The sequence below is a fragment of the Cloeon dipterum genome, chromosome 3, assembly GCF_949628265.1.
Source record: "Cloeon dipterum chromosome 3, ieCloDipt1.1, whole genome shotgun sequence".
NCBI classification, from domain to species: domain Eukaryota; kingdom Metazoa; phylum Arthropoda; class Insecta; order Ephemeroptera; family Baetidae; genus Cloeon; species Cloeon dipterum.
Window position 1 is genome coordinate 21,774,357 of NC_088788.1, and position 16,388 is coordinate 21,790,744.

General features: G+C 40.1%; 1 protein-coding gene across 10 annotated transcripts in view; it reads right to left on the reverse strand.

The window, feature by feature from the left end:
- The window catches only part of RhoGAP19D (Rho GTPase activating protein at 19D), an 81,389-nt gene that overhangs the window by 39,383 nt on the left and 25,618 nt on the right, over positions 1-16,388 (reverse strand). The window contains exon 1 of one of the 10 annotated variants that reach the window (XM_065485528.1): positions 931-1,063. The exons of the other annotated variants lie outside the window; for them this stretch is intronic. The gene's annotated coding sequence lies outside the window, so the exon portion shown is untranslated. Of the gene's footprint in view, positions 1-930; positions 1,064-16,388 lie in introns of those variants that run through there. 10 annotated transcript variants of the gene reach the window in all.

The following is a 16,388-nucleotide window of genomic DNA, read 5'->3' on the forward strand; positions in this document are numbered from 1 at the left end:
TAAAATTTTTGACCTTGAGATATTGTTTGATTTTCAAATAAAAAGACAGTTTCTATAGCATTTTTTCTTCTCTCCATTAGCAATCAATATTCATTAGCAAACTTAGTGCGCTCTTTTTCCTTTTTATCACAAAAGCGAATTATCAGTTTACAACAGTGTAATTTACTGCAGCTATGTATTCTTTTTGGGTTGGGAAACATGGAATTTTACTAGAAAATATAGACTGCTTATATCAGCGATTTCATGTGTTTACTACGCACTAGCACTAGCCACATTTCAGGAACTCTTTTCGGCCAATTCGCATAGCATAAACTTTCCTCCAAGCTAGTTAAAACAACAGACCTGCTGGCTAGAAGCGCGTTAATCAGTTCCTTGTGTGTGAGAGTGTGACAAATCAGAGAGAGAAAGAGAAAGAGAAAGAGAGAGAGAGAGAGAGAGAGAGAGAGAGAGAGAGAGAGAGAGAGAGAGAGAGAGAGAGAGAGAGAGAGAGAGAGAAGCAAAGATTATCCCAATTTAAGAGTGATCTCATCTGAATGCGGCGAGCATCATCGTAGCAGAGAAAAATTAATTTCCAGAGAAAATTACCCTTTCATTTTTTGAACACAAATCCGGCATGACTCGAGGATTGAATCATCGGCCGCTCACACAGGAGTAATTATTTCATCCTCTTTAATCCAGCCGGTAGTATTATCTACACACTCTCAGCAGGGAAATGAAATTTTAATTACTGTGCCGATCCGGCTCTCTCCCGCTCTTGTTACATCAAAAGCTAGCATGTGTAATAATAATGAGTAAAGCTAATGGACCAGCCCAGGTACATTTGAATACGCGTAACTTTCACTATCTCCTCGAGGCAAGCACACCTAAAATCGCACAAACAAAAGAGGAAATTCGGCGACAGGCTTAGGAATGCAAATTAATCGCACTCACCAGTGACGGCTAATGGGTGCGCGTAATATCCGCTAATTGGAGCACACTAGTCGTCCAGTCCTTGGGCACATAGATACTAGCTCGCGACAACCTTTCCAGCACGAGCAGCAACACCGACTGACTGCCTGGTGAGCGTGGCGACGACGGAGAACGCGAGCGTGATCCCCTACTTTGTCCGACACCCCCGCCCAAAAAAGCGGCGCGGCACATGGTAATAACTCACACGCTCCGTGTGTGTTGGGCTCTCTTTATTTTCGGGGGCCGGCACGATTAACGATTCCTTTTGTCGGATTCGAAAATAGACAAACGATTCGGAAAAGTGTGTAGAAAGTCAGTTCAGTTTACCGGTCCTGCACTAACTCTCCCCAAAAGCAAAACACACACTCGAAGAGCGCGCGAGGAGAGAACAGCAGTGACGCAAAGGCTGCTGAGTCAAAGTGCACGAGAAGACATTAATGGGCACCAGGAATAGAACGCGTCCCTTAATTTTGATGCGCCGACACATGGGGCCCGTTGACAAAACTGCACGATTTTCGGCCCAATTTACTCCCGTTCAACAGGCGCGACTCGGCTGTCACCATTTCGCGGGCAACAGTCAGTTGCTGCCATTTCTGTGCCAAGGTTCGCTCTTCACCGCCGTAATTTAGGTAATACTATCACTGCAAGGAGATGAGTATAAATAGCTTGAAAAGAAGACGGGGAAACTTTTATATTATTATTAATTTTTTTAAAGCTTATTCAAATTAAAAGAATTAACAATTCAGAAAATTTCTGTGAGCTTGGAGTATGAAGCAATTTAAAAACACCACTAATCACAACGCTTAAAATTCCTATAAATGAAGCATTGCACGTTACTGGCTTTTTAGAAAATATCAAGTTAAAAATGGTAATGGTTGGCGACATTATTTGCAATAAAAATATAAACTATGACAATTCCAAGAAGTTAAAAGTCTAAAAGTATAAATATCACAACAAGGAAAGCTAAAATACCTGTTAGAGAAAATAACACCAGCATAGCAAGTGTGCTTCGTAAAAATATACTCTGCTCATTCATTAGAATTCCCCAGACGCACGTTTATTCCAAATCAAGCGTGCGTTTGTAAAGGTGCTATATATAAGAAGTTCTCGCATCGCTAAAAACGAATGCAAATCACCATACCGGGTAGAGAAATCAGCGATAAAAACGTTCGCACCAAAGTTGTTATCTGTCCACCGGTTGCGTCTTTATTTTCCTCGTACCATCGCGCAAAACAAGGAAAAACTGCAGGTATGCATCCGTAGAAGCTTATCCACGAACCGAAATGGCGCATAAAGCACAGTACGCATCCAGAGCACGTGGAGAAGACCATAACTAAGTTACGCGGCCAGCAATAATCTAATTACAAACTTTGCAATTTTTAACCTTCAAACGAGGGATTACTAAATTCCCTGGACCAAATTGACAATGTTGGAAGCAATTTGGTAGTTACGTTTTTTATATTTTAAATAAAATATTGTCTTTCATTTTCTACAATTACTGAATTAACACTATCCTAAATCATAATTAGATGTGAGCAAAATAGATGAATCAGTTATGTTATTCCAAGAGAAAACAACTATAAATTTATGCACATTCATTACTCTAAGATAAATGTGTGCTCCGGTTGTCGCTCCTACGCCCATCTTTTTCACAGCGGGGGTGACTCCAAAGAAATTCAATATAGTTAGCTTTACACAGCCGTGCTGGGCTCAATTAATAATCAAGTAGCGAGTGAGGTACACGTCCTTACGACTGCTATTTCGGACTGGGCAGCGGAACAGTTACGTGTCCTACACACCTCGATTAAAATCAAAGGCAAATAAACAGTGAGAGAGAAATTTCACTTCTAGCGCGCTGCTCAAAAGGCAGGCACGTCCAAATTAAATGAGAGGAAAATCGCGCACCATACAATGGACTGTCCGATGCGCTTGCTTTTGGAGAACAATCGGTCTCACGCGGGCGAAAGACAACAAAAAGCACAAAATCGAAAAGTAGGACGCAAGCAGGATCACTAACCGCGCGCGACGTGAAAAAAAGATTCAAGGAAAAATCAATTTAACGTGCCGGGGTACGTTTCCAGCAAATTGTCGTGCCAGAAAGCGGAGCGCAAGCAACAATGGACCGCGGCGGCTTCTTCAGGTGCCGCAGTGAGTGCTTTTGCTCTGCCAGAGAGTGCCGAGACAGCAAGATCCAGCGAGATCGGAGAGAAGAAAAAATGAGAAGTGTAGACGTGACGGAGACTAATCTGGAATAGGAGAGAAGAATGGGAGAGCGAAAGAGATGTTTGTCTCATTAAAATTATATAAAAAGCGGCCGGATAAAAATAGATTCACTTTCATCAACGTACGGCGTCAGGACACGTGATGATGCTCCGCTGAACAATGTGCTGCCCCGTAACAAACCAACGTAACTACACCAAGGGGACATTGACTCCAGTGAGGAACAACAAGAACACCATTGTATTTTAAGGCATGTTAATAAATAACATATTGCTCACAATTTAATGAAGCTAAACTTGATGCTTTGTTTCTGGAACGTTGCTGATCAGAAATCTTTAATTAGTTTCCATATTTCATCAGTGCTGGGTTGAAACTGGACAAGAATTTACGTCTGAAAGAAGTTTGCTTGTACGTGAGACATTCTAATGAGAAGATGAACATCTCTTTTTCTTATTCTTTTGAAGTGAAGAATTAATTAAACGAAAGCACCGTCTTTTTCACTGCATTTCCAGGCTAATGTGTCACACTCAATTTCCAAGGCACCATAAAACCCGACCAAGGGCTATTCACGGCCGACGATGAGGCGGCCCATAATGAACTGCGTGTGCGTCGACAGAATGATAAAACGCAGCGCACACACAATTAAACCATTTCAATTGACGGGCGGGAAATAAATAAATTCTTGGACACAACAATAAAAAATAACCCGCTGCTTAGAATAATTGTTCGTGGCGTTATAATGCGAACCACGCAAACGTCCTGCCCTTGATAGCTTTTTAATTACCGCCTCATTGTTCCCGATAGTAATGCATGCGACGTTATTAATATACACGCGGCAAGTGCTAGGTGGAAATTTCAAATATAACTGTACAGGGTATGAAATTCGATACACCCGCAGCATAAACGAGGCGGCAAATTGAACTGGATTGGAGTTTTCTATTTTGTTCCGTATCCATAACAGATCATTGACGATCAATGTGCCAGTCGCAATTATAATAGTTGTGGATTAAATTACAAGCATATTATTTATTCATTTGAGCGAAACAGAGAGATGAGGCGTGTGCCTACTATTGGTGGGAACTAATGGATTTTTAGCATCCAAGATGATTATTGTTTTTCTGATGCATAAACAAAATAGCCCGTTTTATGAAAACAGCAATATTTAGTCAAAGTTATAAATGAAATTATTTAAATACAAATCATTAGTGCATCTTTCAGGGGTCTATGTAAGGCTAATCTCTTCGTGGGTTCACTGGCACATGTACAAGCAAATTTAGCCTTTGGTAGCCATAAAAAAGTACAAAAATCGTGGCTCGCGGGCATAATCCTTGAGAAAGTGAGCATCGCTGGCAAATAACGTGGCATAAAAATCACACGCGGCAGCAGAAATCGCTCCATTTGCGTTTGTAAGTGTGGCGAATGAAGTCATTTTGCACGGAAACGTTTTCGCAAATCCACGCTTCGAGTGAAAGCAGCGGCAGTGCACGAGGCAAAAACAGAAGCTGCATGCATGTGAAGATGAGAGAGGTGTCGTCTGACCCTTCTTCTCCACTCGGCGTGATCACGACTCACGAGAGAAAGAGAAAGAGATGAATTCATCTCATATGTGCGCACACGTTTATCAATGAAAACGGTTAGCCATAACGCAGCATTAGCATATTATGTTCATAGTCGGCCGATCTGCTGGCACGAAAATAAATACATGCGCGGCTACTTGGCTTACACTGCGGCTGACTGACTGGCGAACAAACCGTCTCACAGAGATAATCTCTCCGCGAGCTTTTCGCCATCTGACGCTAATGAGATTTGTGTGAATGGCGGCTGCTTGTTTTTTAACGTGGACTCACTACCGAGATCTGTGCTGATATCTGAAAAATGACCTCTGCGTGAACGAATAAACTGACTTTTCGGACTTTTCCTTATATGGGCCTGTTGGTACGGTTTGCATGCGCACCAGAACTCTTGAGATCGATCGGATTTCGCGTTAATCCTGTTTAGTTTTTTTTCATTACAATCTCTAAGCGATTTCGTAATGACTGCGCACGTAATTAATTTAGCGTGTTCTCTTAAACAATGAAACATTCCAGGAACCACTGAGGCTTCTGATTTTGATTGAACCACCATCTGCATATTATTCAATTTTTCAACCAAAAGTAAAATTATTGATTATTTGCCAATTTTTTCCATCAGTTAATTAGTACAGTGTACATCTTTATCAGAATCGGGACAGCAGGAGCTTTGCGACAATCGATAGCACATTACATATGCATTAAAATTCAACAAAACCATAGAATGTTAAAAATTTAACCACTGTAACTCATAAAATTCACATTTATGACGCAAACATGGTGCGTTTCTTTCAACAGCTAAGTGAATATTTAAGGTCTGCGTGATGTCACTGGCATTAATATTTAGTTTGCAAAAAGGGTTTGGCTTGACCCTTGGCTTTGCGAACAGAAGAGTTGGAGCGATTTTGTTAATACTTTTATCCGACGACGACGCAAAGATTTTGGAGAGAAACACGCTCTTGGAGAAAAAGAAAATTTTCTTGCGACACAGTGGCGCTCGATTCACTCAGCTGGGTGCAAGTGGTGTGACATGCACATAATATATTAGTGGTCATCAGAGCGAATGCTCGCAACCGACTGGACACAGAACAGAGATGAATCTATGGCATCATCAAGTCGTTAAACAAGAAGACGCACAATAAACTCTCGCGGCAGCCGAGATTTGAAATATCAATCTCACAGATTGCGGCAGCTTAACAGAGTGAGCGAGAGCAGATGTCGAAATTCAGCAGCGGCATTCCGTTCCGGACGTGGTGCAAGGAGCATTTAGGATGGTTATCAATGGCATCCCATTCAGTTTGAACAGCTGAGCAACTCCAGCACGAGTAGTGTACACAGCAAAAAGTAAAAATAAAGAGCAACATTGGTCACGTGCGATTTTTCTACGCAGCTGATTCTAATTGAAATTTAAACATAACCACAATTGGCCGACCATACAATTCGTGTATTCGTGGGGTCGAGGAAACATGTTAAATACTTGATCTGTGCGCTCGATATCGTTCTCCACGTGCCGCGAAAGCCTCATCCCTTCAATGGACGCCAACTTGGCTGCGGGCTGTCCAAACACTAGAGCCGTGCACCCCGACGAACGACAGGGATTGCGTGGCGAGTATGTTTGTTTTCTGTCAGATGCGAAACATAACATTCCTTTGTCCGTGTGTCGCCGCGAAATAATGGCAATCGCACGCGTTGTTTTGTTTGACCGTCACTTTACACCACCGGGATCGTTACGTGTGAATGACGTCAGTGTGCAGTGCGCCCCCGCGATGGTTATGCAACCGGCGAGTCACTCGCGTCACCATGCCAGCGAGACGGAGTTGATGCAGCTGTCGGCGACAGGCAGGTGTATCACCTATGCATATGTGTGCATTTATCGTGCCAACCTCATTCAGGTGCCGACCGCGCGACCGAGTTTCTGTTTCTAAAAGCCGTGCGGATAGTTCTATTCGCGCGCGCGGGCATTCATCAACGCGGGCGGGGAAATAAAATGCGCCTCTGGAAGCGTGTGCCTATCTACACATTCCCATTCTGCTGCGTTCAGGTCAATCACATAGGAAGTGAGCTCACTGGCCGAAGCTGCATTTGTCCGGAATAATTTATTTATGCAAATCACTTTACTTCGACTCCTACAACTTAATTAGGCAGAAACAATAATAACAATGGACTGTGGCTAGAATCTACTTTCTATGCAATGATTTTCTAAATAAGCAGTATCATGAAAGAATTGAAAAATGTTAAAAAATTAGAGTTCACATGACGAAATGTTTCAAACAGAAGTAAAAGCGATCGATCGATTTTTTAAACCTATTCATTCATGGTAATGGGTAAATAAATCAACATTAATCTAGTAGATATCATAAACGGTTGTTTCACTTAACTTTTAAACATTTTACAATCGTTATAAATCAAATTTATTTACTTACAACCCTTAACCGCTGTCGCATAGGCACATAGAATTTGGTACAGGCTCTTACCTGGAACAGAGAATTAAAAATTATTTTAAAACATATGCTTCCATATAAGAGAAAAATTGTTGAACAATCTTAAAATATAATTTTATTGCCCAAAAAAATCCTCCCAAACCATGCTCTTTAACATTGTGCTAAAGCCAGAATATTTCTACACTTAGTTTTTGCAAAGTAAATGGCACTACTTTCCAGTCCCCCTTTTTAGAATCGTTCCGTTTTCACCGTAAAAAATTCTACCTTAGTGCCGTAGCGTGATAATAATTTATCAACACTTGATTACTTCTCCCGATGCAGCGCAGTTCAGTGACCCAGTAATAAAGGTACGAAGCAAAAAGGGCTCCGTTTGTCGTTAATAAGCGTATTTTGTACGCCACGACGTCATCGCGGAGGGGGCTTTAGAGTTTATTTAGTGCGATGATGGCGCTGCAGCAATAATAATGATTGATACTGACACTGAATACTAATCATGCGCGGCATAACAATAGATTTTTCATTCCTACACAACTTGTTGTGAACAACAAAGCCTCCCAATAAGACGCCAGAGTATTACAACCGCTTGTAAAAGAAGTCCGTCCAGCTTCCTCTTCTTAATATGATGCAAAACGACGCGTGTAACGAAGCCGAATACTAAACAAGATGCCGTTTCAGGAAACACATACATTCGAAAAGTGTAATTACGGACAATTAAAATTACCATAGAATGTGGAAGTCTGGTGGAAAGCGGCGGTAACAGTAATATGTATTATCGTCATTATTTTGTTTATTCCACTCGCCAGGGCTCAACTCCTCCGGCACTTGATGCACTATTTTGAATGCAGCCTTTTGTTTGTTTGAAGTGAGGAAAAAGCCGCGGATGATGCGCGACGAGATGCAAAACTAAACAAAGCTGCTCTTTGTGTGTAGTTAGTTGCTTTATTGCAGGTTGCATAACTGCTTTGGAGTTAAAATGACTGTCTTCGAGTACGGATCTAAAATGTTTGATAAAAGAGTTACATTTTTTGATTGCTGTTCTCTGTATACTGACGAAAAGATTTTCAAGCTCCGCGAAGTGCAAACACGAAAAATATTTTTTGTGTTCCATCGCGGGATTGTGTTGCTTAAAACGTGTGAAGCGATGGCACAGTTCAATGAGTTATCTAAGAGGTCAACCATGCGAGGCACTCAGTTAAATTATAAGGCAGAGCTCGCTCGTTTCACGCAACACTAATTATCTGAAGTTGGGAATTCGTTCCAATAGCACTAAGCATGCAGTTATAAAAAAGTAACTGCACCACTCGCTTTGCTAAACGCATACCCAAATGATCAGTGTACAAAAAAGTATCAGATCTCTGATTAAAATTCGCTTCATTAAACATGACTGATGAAGCAAGGCAGTCGAGCAACGTGGCGCTCGCTCAATGCAGGAGTGAAATTTCCCTTTTCAATGCAAAAAGTACAAGGAACTAAATTGTAGTCTTTTGGAAATAGAGTAAAAGCATTTTTACACGTGAGAAGGAATTGTGATATATATATATATATATATATATATAATGCAATCTTTATTTTTATTTCCACTAAATTTAAAATCAATAATATTTTATTTTTTTCTAATTTACTCAAAAAATGAATACATTTTGCTTTCACTGTCACCATGAATTCTATTTTGGACACAAGGAACTAGCACACTAAAAATACAGTCATACGTTGAAATGTGCACAAACGTTCTTTGGTCTCGAATTACAAAGCAGAAAGTGGTCAGCTTTGGCAACAAGAGAACGTTTTTGCTCGTCTACTTGAGACAACAGTATAAATACTTGATACACTATTTTTTACGACTCGCCTTTGGTGTAACCGGCGTTTCCAGATGGAAATTTTCGCGGGAAGCCAATTACAGCGAGCGCTTTGGGCAGAAGGAAGAAATCAAGATGCGAGTCGGTTTTTAAAGCAAACGCGTATCATTCGAGATAATAGATTAGTATAAACACCCGTTTTATATTGTTTTGCGTTTAGAAAGTGGCAATGAGCGTACGTTTTAATTAGAGCCGGTCTGGCTGAAATGGAAAGCGAATCTTTCAATCGCAACGCGGTGGTGAGTTGCGGATTTGATAGAGGCGCTGCTCTCCGCCTCACGAAGATAACAATCGATGTTTTGCCCGAGTGTGTGTGCCTTAGAGAGTGCAGTGCGCACGATGTTATTTAATGATCAATAAAGTAACACCCAATGTAAAATGAGCAAAGATAAGAATCGCACTTTTCATTACGGAGAGCGCAGGGCAGGTTGGCCAAGAGGATGTGAAAATTTACGGTGCGCACTTTTTAAAATGCAGTTAATAATAACATCATATCATATGGATGCCAACGTTTCAGGTGTTTACCTTTCCACCTCGCACGACGATAGCTCACTTTCCAGATAGGAAATTCAGTGCACGAGAAAAAATAATAATAATAATTTCGATATTTAATAGATCCCGGAATTGGGGTAGGCAAAATAGTGTTATAATTATTAATAATGATAAATTATTTTCTCGTAAACGATGGCTTTATTGTACGTATTTGTATTTGATTTAGTCTTACTCTTGCCTACGAAATATAAATCTACAAATTCTACAACAAAGGTGATAAATTAAAATACGAAATATTAAAGGCAAAGATGCTTTTCCATTTTGAGCTCCTCGTAACACCCCACATGTGAATAAGAGACTTCAGCAGAAGATACTGAAGAATTTTGTTTGATAAACGCAAATCTTTCAATATATCTTTGTCGATCCCTTACTGACACCTTCCTTTTTTAAATATTTGTCGTGACGTAAATCGCCACGCACACAACATTGTATCTGAACCGTGCAATAAATCCGACAATTTCTTCTTTTAAGGGTTTTATGAAAGAATATCTCACATACCAGCTTTTCTGAGGATATCAAAGATTATGACGTATGTCAGGTTATGTAAAAATTGCCTCTTAGAAAATGATTTTTTATGAAATTCACACCCCATTAGGAAGCCAAGTTATAAATGACAGAAAGCGTATTTAAATTTTATTGCTAACTAGTTTAACCAAGGCTTTATTAAACCGGTTAAATATTTTGCAAGTGTTCATTTATTTATTGAGTTGAAATATTAGATTTGATCCACCAGATGGCATCGATCGTTAATTATATCTTTCACAATACATCTAGAAATTTTCAGTATAAACAATAAAAGACTCGTTTGCTTGGATCACTCCGCACTGTGTCGCTAAAGACCGTTGCGTAAAATTCATGTTGCTTTAAACAAAAGGCATGCAGGTCAAAAAATATCAACCTCAAGAAATTTTCTCTGGCAGCTCTCTCGTAAAGCTCAGTTTTCTGTTCAAAGCCGCATGCGTCCACATAGCGTGGATATTCAATTACTTAAAATTTATCACACGAGGCAACTTTCAAGTGTCCAATTTTTCCGTACAGCCAGCGCACAAGTGAAAAAATACCCTCATTCGTCGCCGTCAGGGGGACGACCGACAGTTCAATACTCGTCGGCAGAGGTGTAAGTTTACATCCAGTTAGTTTGGTGGTTATCTGTCCTTGATGCATGATCAGTTTTACTGCTGCCACAGAGTGTACACAAGAAAGCTCATATTGGTGACCATCATTAAGAAAATATCGAGCAGCGGCATTATTCCCGGCAGCTGCACAAGGTCGCGCGACGGAAGGAAGACCCTAAATAGAACCATAAAGTCTACGAAGAAGTGCACGTGCGAAAGAACGAGGGTGTCGTGCGAGTGTGACGCAAGCGGACTGGGGTTGCGGACTCCGTCATCACACCCGAAAAGAACTGCTTAGCTTGAGGGTCAAAGAATAACTCTTTTCTAATTATTTCGTTTAGGGGGAAAAATATGTTTTTAAATATTCGTGTTTTAAACTTTTTTTGTTGCACCCAAACATGAAATCGATCTGGAGTTACTTTCAAGCAATCAATTTTAATAAAATTCCCGTATTTTAAATAATTAAAGACTCCTATTCGTTAAACAACTTTGCTTTGTCCTTAATTTGTCGCATTTAAGGTAAAAATCTGGAAGAACACGACAGTGCCAAAATATTTTTTTGTCCCATTTTCACTTCTCACTGCTTTCGGTAAAAAAATCCCATGTTTTTCGGACCAATGCCTGCTCTCAAGGGTTGGTTACTTCGCTTTATGACCCCGAATTTGCGCTCTCGCCGCCCGGTCGGCTGGCTGGACAGCGACAATAAGGGCACTGCGTGTGCCAAATTACTTTTCAAAAGGACGCCGGCCGGCCCAACGATGTGAATAGCTGCTATGTGTCATCTAATGTGCCAGAGAACGCACGCAAAAATGCTGGGAAATTGCTCAGCGGGAAAAGAGAGTGGCATCGTAAACTGTCGCATTTTTCCCGTCACGTGGCGGAAATGGTACTTTCCCTCTCTGAATGAGGCAAGTAAGAATTGGTGGAAATCGGATAGAATCATAAATCACAATTAAGAATTTTACGTCTTTGGATTTAATTGTGAGCAATGTCAACAATAATCGTGACAGTTTATTCTCCCGACAATCTTCAGAGTGATTTGTTAGACAGTATTTTAAATATTTAAATCTTAACTTAGCTGATACATTTTGAACAGAATAAAATCATTTATTTAAAAAGCAATCAAATACCAAAAGGCGCAGGTGAATACAAACCCGATATTGTTCAACGGATGCACTTAACATTTTACACCTTGACAAGCAACAAACGGGACCTACAACGAATAAATTATTTCAAAACCTCAAATCCGTGAACAAAGACACAATGGCTGCGCTGTTGACCCCGTGACATTGCCCAGCGAGGAGAGTGTGTAACGATTACGACGTGTGTACACTTTATTGCTCAGCTGTCCCGCTGGCAGCGAGAGAGGATGGGAATGAAAAATGGCAGTTCCGACGTACAACTAACTAAGGCGTAAGGCATCGGCAAAAGTCAGGCTGGGGCGAGTTATGGGGCCGTCTCGCCTTTTGAGGGTGGAAAGATCAAGCCAAGCACCCGCAGGTAAAAGGGTACGCGCCGGCATATTTATTGGATTACCGTCTGGGAAATGTCACAAAGGGGTCGCCCTAAATTTCGACTACGTCTCCAGAAAGAAACATGTAACGAATTTTGTAATCAAAATAACAAAGTAGATTCATGATTTAAACAAAATCACTGCTGCTATAATCATTTATAGTATACAACCAAGGACGCAAAAAATATTTTGTAGAATTGATTTCTTTGCACATAAACGCATTTAAATTTAATTCACAAATTTAAAGACCTGGTCCCTGGTCTTAGTTGAAATTATCTTTCCGCATTGATCATTGATCTTTAATTAATTCGCTAATGACAAACAAAAAATGTTTCCTCGGAGCAAAATTTGATCAATTATTCACGCATGATTCTGACGCATGATTAAAAACAAAGCCAACTCTCTCCTTTCGAAAAAAGGGATGCTGCTATCGACGATGTGATCTCGTAGCCGGAAGAGTGAGTGAGATGATCATCTAGCCGGCGAAACAAAATGTGTAGCAACCGCTAACTTGGGATATTTTACACAGATTGCTGCTCTTCTTCTTCCCACGCATTTAAAAGTGAAAATGCTTTCGCTGTTTCATCCACGAGAGCAAAAAATTTAGTCGTGAGGTTGTGGCGGCGAGGGCACTTGCCTTGTTTTTGCTCTTCCGTGCTCACGCTCAGCAGGCGGTGTTTCACTGGTTGGCCACCGCGCTCGCTAATCAACGCACCCGATGCATAATCATAAGCCGAGTTATTCATCGCGGTCGTCACCAGGAGACGCCACCGAGCTGACTGACGCACGCTTTGCCCAGAGACGGCGACGACGATGAATTGGCGTTGGTTGTCACACAATATGACGCTTAATTCAATAATATTATTTTCATCATTTTTAAATGGCAAGCTTGGCCTGCTTGGCGGAAATTTTACAGATATTTAAATTTTGTTAATCAGAATATGTATTTAATTCAAAATTCATTGTTTCCATATCGTTCCAGACACTTCAATCGATTCGGTCTTGAAAAAATACTTGATTGTTGCGAAAAATATATCTATTGGGAGCAAGAGCATTTTAAACATAACTCTTGAAAGGAAAAATCTGAAATGAAATACATAACTTTGTTTCAACAAATAGTTTAAAATTTAAACTCGTCGCACATTCACACGTATATTAACTATAATCCGTTCTTTGGTAATTATGCGGGAATAGGACGATTTTAATTAAAATGTCAGCAAATGAAAATAACAATAATGATATATTATTAGTCACTTAATTGCGAGTCGTACTGTCTAAAAAATACGGATTGTCGTACCGCTACTTTCGCATCCGTAGCAGTTTATCACTGCAGTGCTGACTAGCTGCTTCGCGCGTCGGTGTTGGATAATTAATTTGCCGTGCCTATTATTTTACGATGCACTTAAAATTAATAGGAACAAGTGTTAAGATCAACGCTCGCTCGCAGTTTTAACTTGTGAATGCAACCTGCGCTTGCGAGGCTTTCTCCCCGCTTCGATTTCGCTTCTATTTATTTATTTCGCGGTTTGCAGACAGGTATTGTTCGCCGATAAAATCTCCGCTCTTGCAGCTGCACAAGGTGTGCTAAGTATTTCCAGCATCTCAACTACTGCTCGCCAATTTGGGCCAGTAGAGAATCACAGATAAGGCCCACGAATGAATACACACATTTGATGCTTCATTAAACGAATTTCGTGGAAGCTTTGTGGTGTTAAGCTCGAGATAATGGTAATTAGGTTACATGTATATTGACCGTATCGCTAATGCACTAAACGTTTTCCCCATCATTCAAAGCCATTAAACATTTCAAATTGTTTTTTTAATATAATTTATAGTCTTTAAAAGTGTGCCAATTAAGTTTCATGTCACTGTAGATAAATATTGTCATTTATTTGTTGATTAGGTGTTTTCCTTATATTAAAGTTGCTCAACGGAGCGACCTCAAACGGGAATGATTGGCCACCGGTATATACAGTGAACATTATTTTATTAAGAACTGTGAGCATGGAAATCAAGATTTTCAAATGTTTTTAGTTCACACAATGAGAAATAATTTTTTAATACGCAAAATATGTACACAGAGTTTCTCAAAATTGCGAGAGCTAACATTTATGAAAGTTTTGGGAACCTATATAACCAAGGGGGACATCAAAATCATCGCATGTGTCTGGATAATAATGGAATAGGATCGATTGAAGGGCGTCTCTTGGCGATTTAAGTGTAAGGTATCTTTGAGAGCGACGCCGGCCTAAAAAGTGCTGTATGGGGTAAGGGTGACTGCTGTCTGGTGCCGGCGATCGATAATTGCAGTCTGCTCGCTTTTTGCGCTGATGGGGGTTGAAATGCGACCGCGCCAAGCACCTTCAGCCCTCTGGCTAATTAGCACCGCACCCACCACTTTTTTCGCAAATGATGCCGTCTTTTCCTGTGAGTTTGAAGTCAACGTTAGCTTTTTATATTCCACGAGAAAGCTTCCAATTTGCTCATGGTTCAGTTTTTAATTAAATATAAATAAAAGCTACTGCTATTTCGCTGGAATTTTGAGTTTCAATTTTTATTAATCGATTTATTATTTTATAGCATTTAGTTAAGTGAAATTTAGATACATTTTTAGCGTCTCTTTTCTATGGCACAAAAGCCGCAGGTATAATATTATATTAAGAGAGCATTGGATGGTCGTGCTGATGACCATAAAATTTCATGTTGCTTGACTGCTATTTCCAACTAAATAGAATCCTGCTGCTTCATGAAGCACCTTTTGTAATTTTCCTGTCTCAACGGACGCCAAGAGCAATAAAACGCACACTAAGCACTAGCGGCAGTCATTGCAATTTTTAATATTAATTTTCTAACAGGCTTTTTGGAATTAAATAAAAAGAATAACACTTAGAGCGACCATATAATAAACCTTTTTCACTGAGGTAAACCTGAGAAAAAAAGCATCCAGCCAGAACAGGATACAGAATTTTTAATAATAAAGCTTCATTGATTTTACGAGCGGTTTTAGTGGTGCAATTTTAATTTCCACTGTCACCTATGATCTTCTTTGGTTGTGTGGAGTAAAATACATTGGTATATATTTTCCCAATCAAATTAGATTTTAGTCGAGTAATGCAAAATCACTATCATTAAAAATCGCTTCTCGGAAGAATTATGGCTATTTCCAACTGCTTCTTATATTGTTCCATGTGTGCTCTAAATAAGAAATTACAAGAAAACTGCACGGGTTTTTCCATGTAGCAAATTAAGTTAAAATTGCATGAAATTTAAAAATAAATAAGACATTATTGAAAGCATTCTAGAGATATTTTTAAATAATCAAATGATTTAATATGGTAATAATTGATAGTAGATTTGATTTTGTAAACTAGACTAACTATAATATTTGAAAAATGCGACCACTCTAGGTTGTTTTTATTTTCAGTCTTCGATTGCAATTAATTCATTGTTCATGCTAAATGCAATAAATTTTCAAGCGTCAGTGGGGCGTGTGGGTTAACAACTCAAATTTATATTCTATAAATCATATAAATAAAAAGAAGTAGAAATACTTAATTGTAGTTTCTTTGTAAAAATAATGGGTCGTGAATTGTTTTGGTCACCATCCCCAAGGAAAAACGCATAGATTGTGATTTAAGCTAAGCCGGCTGTAAAGTTGCAATCCTTAAGAAAACACAAGAAATGCGAGCGCAATGAGAGCAAACACACAATACTTTGCACGACCGAGAGACGCACTGAGTGCTCTTGGGTTTCTTCCGTCGCGGTCCAGCGGGCACGCGAACAGCGTGCTGGAACTGCCGTGCATAATTCAAACGCTGAAAGGTGCCACACGAATTGGCTCAGAATATCTGGCCGACGACGATAACAGTCTGCCAGAAGTGGTAGTAGCGACTGCGGTCGTGCAGTGATAATGGCAATGGCACTGCATGCGTGAAAACTGGGTTAAAAGTGCATCATCTCGCCGATCGCTCGCTGACACCGGGCGGCTGACGGGCCGGTGCGGATAACGAACGATATTCGCGCCGACTGAGAAAGACATGCGGTTCCGTTAGTTGCTCGTCGTCAGAACAAGATTGGCAATGCACACATTTTGTATAGAGCCTTATTGGTGCGTGTGTGGGGTATTGATCAGCTTGCGTCTTAGAACATTTTGGTCTCCTGGTAAGGATAAATCG